Consider the following 7,641-nt stretch of genomic DNA (forward strand, 5'->3'; position numbering starts at 1 on the left):
CGTAGACCCCGTCCCCCTTTTCTGTGCACCAATGTTCACGCCTAGATCGATGAATTGATTTATAAAGATCAATTTGGTCGATTTTCAAGACATAAAAAGGTGATTTCGATTAGCGGCGAATGTATTACCAGACCAAAGTAGAATTGTTGGAATACACGTATATAATACATAATTATATAACACGCGCTATATTTTCGTCCATGCACCCCCTACCTTTCGGGGCATCGTAGACCCCGTCCCCCTTTTCTGTGCAACAATCTTTACCCCAAAATCGATGAAGTGATTAATAAAGATCAATTTGGTTGATTTTCAAGACATAAAATGGTGATTTCGATTAGCGGCGAATGTATTACCAGACCAAAGTGGAATTGTTGGAATACACGTATATAATACATAATTATATAACACGCGCTATATTTTCGTCCATGCACCCCCTACCTTTCGGGGCATCGTAGACCCCGTCCCCCTTTTCTGTGCACAAATGTTCACCCCTAAATTGATGAAGTGATTTATAAAGATCAATTTGGTCGATTTTCAAGACATAAAAAGGTGATTTCGATTAGCGGCGAATGTATTACCAGACCAAAGTGGAATTGTTGGAATACACGTATATAATACATAATTATATAACACGCGCTATATTTTCGTCCATGCACCCCCTACCTTTCGGGGCATCGTAGACCCCGTCCCCCTTTTCTGTGCACCAATGTTCACCCCTAAATCGATGAAGTGATTAATAAAGATCAATTTGGTCGATTTTCAAGACATAAAAAGGTGATTTCGATTAGCGGCGAATGTATTACCAGACCAAAGTGGAATTGTTGGAATACACGTATATAATACATAATTATATAACACGCGCTATATTTTCGTCCATGCACCCCCTACCTTTCGGGGCATCGTAGACCCCGTCCCCCTTTTCTGTGCACCAATGTTCACCCCTAAATCGATGAAGTGATTAATAAAGATCAATTTGGTTGATTTTCAAGACATAAAAAGGTGATTTCGATTAGCGGCGAATGTATTACCAGACCAAAGTGGAATTGTTGGAATACACGTATATAATACATAATTATATAACACGCGCTATATTTTCGTCCATGCACCCCCTACCTTTCGGGGCATCGTAGACCCCGTCCCCCTTTTCGGTGCACCAATGTTCACCCCTAAATCGATGAAGTGATTAATAAAGATCAATTTGGTTGATTTTCAAGACATAAAATGGTGATTTCGATTAGCGGCGAATGTATTACCAGACCAAAGTGAAATTGTTGGAATACACGTATATAATACATAATTATATAACACGCGCTATATTTTCGTCCATGCACCTCCTACCTTTCGGGGCATCGTAGACCCCGTCCCCCTTTTCTGTGCACCAATGTTCACCCCTAAATCGATGAAGTGATTAATAAAGATCAATTTGGTTGATTTTCAAGACATAAAATGGTGATTTCGATTAGCGGCGAATGTATTACCAGACCAAAGTGGAATTGTTGGAATACACGTATATAATACATAATTATATAACACGCGCTATATTTTCGTCCATGCACCCCCTACATTTCGGGGCATCGTAGACCCCGTCCCCCTTTTCTGTGCACCAATGTTTACCCCTAAATCGATGAAGTGATTAATAAAGATCAATTTTGTTGATTTTCAAGACATAAAAAGGTGATTTCGATTAGCGGCGAATGTATTACCAGACCAAAGTGGAATTGTTGGAATACACGTATATAATACATAATTATATAACACGCGCTATATTTTCGTCCATGCACCCCCTACCTTTCGGGGCATCGTAGACCCCGTCCCCCTTTTCTGTGCACCAATGTTCACCCCTAAATCGATGAAGTGATTAATAAAGATCAATTTGGTTGATTTTCAAGACATAAAATGGTGATTTCGATTAGCGGCGAATGTATTACCAGACCAAAGTGGAATTGTTGGAATACACGTATATAATACATTATATAACACGCGCTATATTTTCGTCCATGCACCCCCTACCTTTCGGGGCATCGTAGACCCCGTTCCCCTTTTCTGTGCACCAATGTTCACCCCTAGATCGATGAAGTGATTTATAAAGATCAATTTGGTCGATTTTCAAGACATAAAAAGGTGATTTCGATTAGCGGCGAATGTATTACCAGACCAGAATACACGTATATAATACATAATTATATAACACGCGCTATATTTTCGTCCATGCACCCCCTACCTTTCGGGGCATCGTAGACCCCGTCCCCCTTTTCTGTGCACCAATGTTTACCCCTAGATCGATGAAGTGATTTATAAAGATCAATTTGGTCGATTTTCAAGACATAAAAAGGTGATTTCGATTAGCGGCGAATGTATTACCAGACCAAAGTGGAATTGTTGGATTACACGTATATAATACATAATTATATAACACGCGCTATATTTTCGTCCATGCAGCCCCTACCTTTCGGGGCATCATAGACCCCGTTCCCCTTTTCTGTGCACCAATGTTCACCCCTAAATCGATGAAGTAATTAATAAAGATCAATTTGGTTGATTTTCAAGACATAAAAAGGTGATTTCGATTAGCGGCGAATGTATTACCAGACCAAAGTGGAATTGTTGGAATACACGTATATAATACATAATTATATAACACGCGCTATATGTTCGTCCATGCACCCCCTACCTTTCGGGGCATCGTAGACCCCGTCCCCCTTTTCTGTGCACCAATGTGAACCCCTAAATCGATGAAGTGATTAATAAAGATCAATTTGGTTGATTTTCAAGACATAAAAAGGTGATTTCGATTAGCGGCGAATGTATTACCAGACCAAAGTGGAATTGTTGGAATACACGTATATAATACATAATTATATAACACGCGCTATATTTTCGTCCATGCACCCCCTACCTTTCGGGGCATCGTAGACCCCGTCCCCCTTTTCTGTGCACCAATGTTCAACCCTAAATCGATGAAGTGATTAATAAAGATCAATTTGGTTGATTTTCAAGACATAAAATGGTGATTTCGATTAGCGGCCAATGTATTACCAGACCAAAGTGAAATTGTTGGAATACACGTATATAATACATATTTATATAACACGCGCTATATTTTCGTCCATGCAGCCCCTACCTTTCGGGGCATCATAGACCCCGTCCCCCTTTTCTGTGCACCAATGTGAACCCCTTAATCGATGAAGTGATTAATAAAGATTAATTTGGTTGATTTTCAAGACATAAAATTGTGATTTCGATTAGCGGCGAATGTATTACCAGACCAAAGTGGAATTGTTGGAATACACGTATATAATACATAATTATATAACACGCGCTATATTTTCGTCCATGCACCCCCTACCTTTCGGGGCATCGTAGACCCCGTCCCCCTTTTCTGTGCACCAATGTTCACGCCTAGATCGATGAATTGATTTATAAAGATCAATTTGGTCGATTTTCAAGACATAAAAAGGTGATTTCGATTAGCGGCGAATGTATTACCAGACCAAAGTGGAATTGTTGGAATACACGTATATAATACATAATTATATAACACGCGCTATATTTTCGTCCATGCACCCCCTACCTTTCGGGGCATCGTAGACCCCGTCCCCCTTTTCTGTGCAACAATCTTTACCCCAAAATCGATGAAGTGATTAATAAAGATCAATTTGGTTGATTTTCAAGACATAAAATGGTGATTTCGATTAGCGGCGAATGTATTACCAGACCAAAGTGGAATTGTTGGAATACACGTATATAATACATTATATAACACGCGCTATATTTTCGTCCATGCACCCCCTACCTTTCGGGGCATCGTAGACCCCGTCCCCCTTTTCTGTGCACCAATGTTCACCTCTAGATCGATGAAGTGATTTATAAAGATCAATTTGGTCGATTTTCAAGACATAAAAAGGTGATTTCGATTAGCGGCGAATGTATTACCAGACCAGAATACACGTATATAATACATAATTATATAACACGCGCTATATTTTCGTCCATGCACCCCCTACCTTTCGGGGCATCGTAGACCCCGTCCCCCTTTTCTGTGCACCAATGTTTACCCCTAGATCGATGAAGTGATTTATAAAGATCAATTTGGTCGATTTTCAAGACATAAAAAGGTGATTTCGATTAGCGGCGAATGTATTACCAGACCAAAGTGGAATTGTTGGATTACACGTATATAATACATAATTATATAACACGCGCTATATTTTCGTCCATGCAGCCCCTACCTTTCGGGGCATCATAGACCCCGTTCCCCTTTTCTGTGCACCAATGTTCACCCCTAAATCGATGAAGTAATTAATAAAGATCAATTTGGTTGATTTTCAAGACATAAAAAGGTGATTTCGATTAGCGGCGAATGTATTACCAGACCAAAGTGGAATTGTTGGAATACACGTATATAATACATAATTATATAACACGCGCTATATGTTCGTCCATGCACCCCCTACCTTTCGGGGCATCGTAGACCCCGTCCCCCTTTTCTGTGCACCAATGTGAACCCCTAAATCGATGAAGTGATTAATAAAGATCAATTTGGTTGATTTTCAAGACATAAAAAGGTGATTTCGATTAGCGGCGAATGTATTACCAGACCAAAGTGGAATTGTTGGAATACACGTATATAATACATAATTATATAACACGCGCTATATTTTCGTCCATGCACCCCCTACCTTTCGGGGCATCGTAGACCCCGTCCCCCTTTTCTGTGCACCAATGTTCAACCCTAAATCGATGAAGTGATTAATAAAGATCAATTTGGTTGATTTTCAAGACATAAAATGGTGATTTCGATTAGCGGCCAATGTATTACCAGACCAAAGTGAAATTGTTGGAATACACGTATATAATACATAATTATATAACACGCGCTATATTTTCGTCCATGCAGCCCCTACCTTTCGGGGCATCATAGACCCCGTCCCCCTTTTCTGTGCACCAATGTGAACCCCTTAATCGATGAAGTGATTAATAAAGATTAATTTGGTTGATTTTCAAGACATAAAATGGTGATTTCGATTAGCGGCGAATGTATTACCAGACCAAAGTGGAATTGTTGGAATACACGTATATAATACATAATTATATAACACGCGCTATATTTTCGTCCATGCACCCCCTACCTTTCGGGGCATCGTAGACCCCGTCCCCCTTTTCTGTGCACCAATGTTCACGCCTAGATCGATGAATTGATTTATAAAGATCAATTTGGTCGATTTTCAAGACATAAAAAGGTGATTTCGATTAGCGGCGAATGTATTACCAGACCAAAGTAGAATTGTTGGAATACACGTATATAATACATAATTATATAACACGCGCTATATTTTCGTCCATGCACCCCCTACCTTTCGGGGCATCGTAGACCCCGTCCCCCTTTTCTGTGCAACAATCTTTACCCCAAAATCGATGAAGTGATTAATAAAGATCAATTTGGTTGATTTTCAAGACATAAAATGGTGATTTCGATTAGCGGCGAATGTATTACCAGACCAAAGTGGAATTGTTGGAATACACGTATATAATACATAATTATATAACACGCGCTATATTTTCGTCCATGCACCCCCTACCTTTCGGGGCATCGTAGACCCCGTCCCCCTTTTCTGTGCACAAATGTTCACCCCTAAATTGATGAAGTGATTTATAAAGATCAATTTGGTCGATTTTCAAGACATAAAAAGGTGATTTCGATTAGCGGCGAATGTATTACCAGACCAAAGTGGAATTGTTGGAATACACGTATATAATACATAATTATATAACACGCGCTATATTTTCGTCCATGCACCCCCTACCTTTCGGGGCATCGTAGACCCCGTCCCCCTTTTCTGTGCACCAATGTTCACCCCTAAATCGATGAAGTGATTAATAAAGATCAATTTGGTCGATTTTCAAGACATAAAAAGGTGATTTCGATTAGCGGCGAATGTATTACCAGACCAAAGTGGAATTGTTGGAATACACGTATATAATACATAATTATATAACACGCGCTATATTTTCGTCCATGCACCCCCTACCTTTCGGGGCATCGTAGACCCCGTCCCCCTTTTCTGTGCACCAATGTTCACCCCTAAATCGATGAAGTGATTAATAAAGATCAATTTGGTTGATTTTCAAGACATAAAAAGGTGATTTCGATTAGCGGCGAATGTATTACCAGACCAAAGTGGAATTGTTGGAATACACGTATATAATACATAATTATATAACACGCGCTATATTTTCGTCCATGCACCCCCTACCTTTCGGGGCATCGTAGACCCCGTCCCCCTTTTCGGTGCACCAATGTTCACCCCTAAATCGATGAAGTGATTAATAAAGATCAATTTGGTTGATTTTCAAGACATAAAATGGTGATTTCGATTAGCGGCGAATGTATTACCAGACCAAAGTGAAATTGTTGGAATACACGTATATAATACATAATTATATAACACGCGCTATATTTTCGTCCATGCACCTCCTACCTTTCGGGGCATCGTAGACCCCGTCCCCCTTTTCTGTGCACCAATGTTCACCCCTAAATCGATGAAGTGATTAATAAAGATCAATTTGGTTGATTTTCAAGACATAAAATGGTGATTTCGATTAGCGGCGAATGTATTACCAGACCAAAGTGGAATTGTTGGAATACACGTATATAATACATAATTATATAACACGCGCTATATTTTCGTCCATGCACCCCCTACATTTCGGGGCATCGTAGACCCCGTCCCCCTTTTCTGTGCACCAATGTTTACCCCTAAATCGATGAAGTGATTAATAAAGATCAATTTTGTTGATTTTCAAGACATAAAAAGGTGATTTCGATTAGCGGCGAATGTATTACCAGACCAAAGTGGAATTGTTGGAATACACGTATATAATACATAATTATATAACACGCGCTATATTTTCGTCCATGCACCCCCTACCTTTCGGGGCATCGTAGACCCCGTCCCCCTTTTCTGTGCACCAATGTTCACCCCTAAATCGATGAAGTGATTAATAAAGATCAATTTGGTTGATTTTCAAGACATAAAATGGTGATTTCGATTAGCGGCGAATGTATTACCAGACCAAAGTGGAATTGTTGGAATACACGTATATAATACATTATATAACACGTGCTATATTTTCGTCCATGCACCCCCTACCTTTCGGGGCATCGTAGACCCCGTTCCCCTTTTCTGTGCACCAATGTTCACCCCTAGATCGATGAAGTGATTTATAAAGATCAATTTGGTCGATTTTCAAGACATAAAAAGGTGATTTCGATTAGCGGCGAATGTATTACCAGACCAGAATACACGTATATAATACATAATTATATAACACGCGCTATATTTTCGTCCATGCACCCCCTACCTTTCGGGGCATCGTAGACCCCGTCCCCCTTTTCTGTGCACCAATGTTTACCCCTAGATCGATGAAGTAATTTATAAAGATCAATTTGGTCGATTTTCAAGACATAAAAAGGTGATTTCGATTAGCGGCGAATGTATTACCAGACCAAAGTGGAATTGTTGGATTACACGTATATAATACATAATTATATAACACGCGCTATATTTTCGTCCATGCAGCCCCTACCTTTCGGGGCATCATAGACCCCGTTCCCCTTTTCTGTGCACCAATGTTCACCCC

Source organism: Lytechinus pictus, unplaced genomic scaffold, assembly GCF_037042905.1.
Source record: "Lytechinus pictus isolate F3 Inbred unplaced genomic scaffold, Lp3.0 scaffold_23, whole genome shotgun sequence".
In the NCBI taxonomy this organism is placed as follows: Eukaryota; Metazoa; Echinodermata; class Echinoidea; order Temnopleuroida; family Toxopneustidae; genus Lytechinus; species Lytechinus pictus.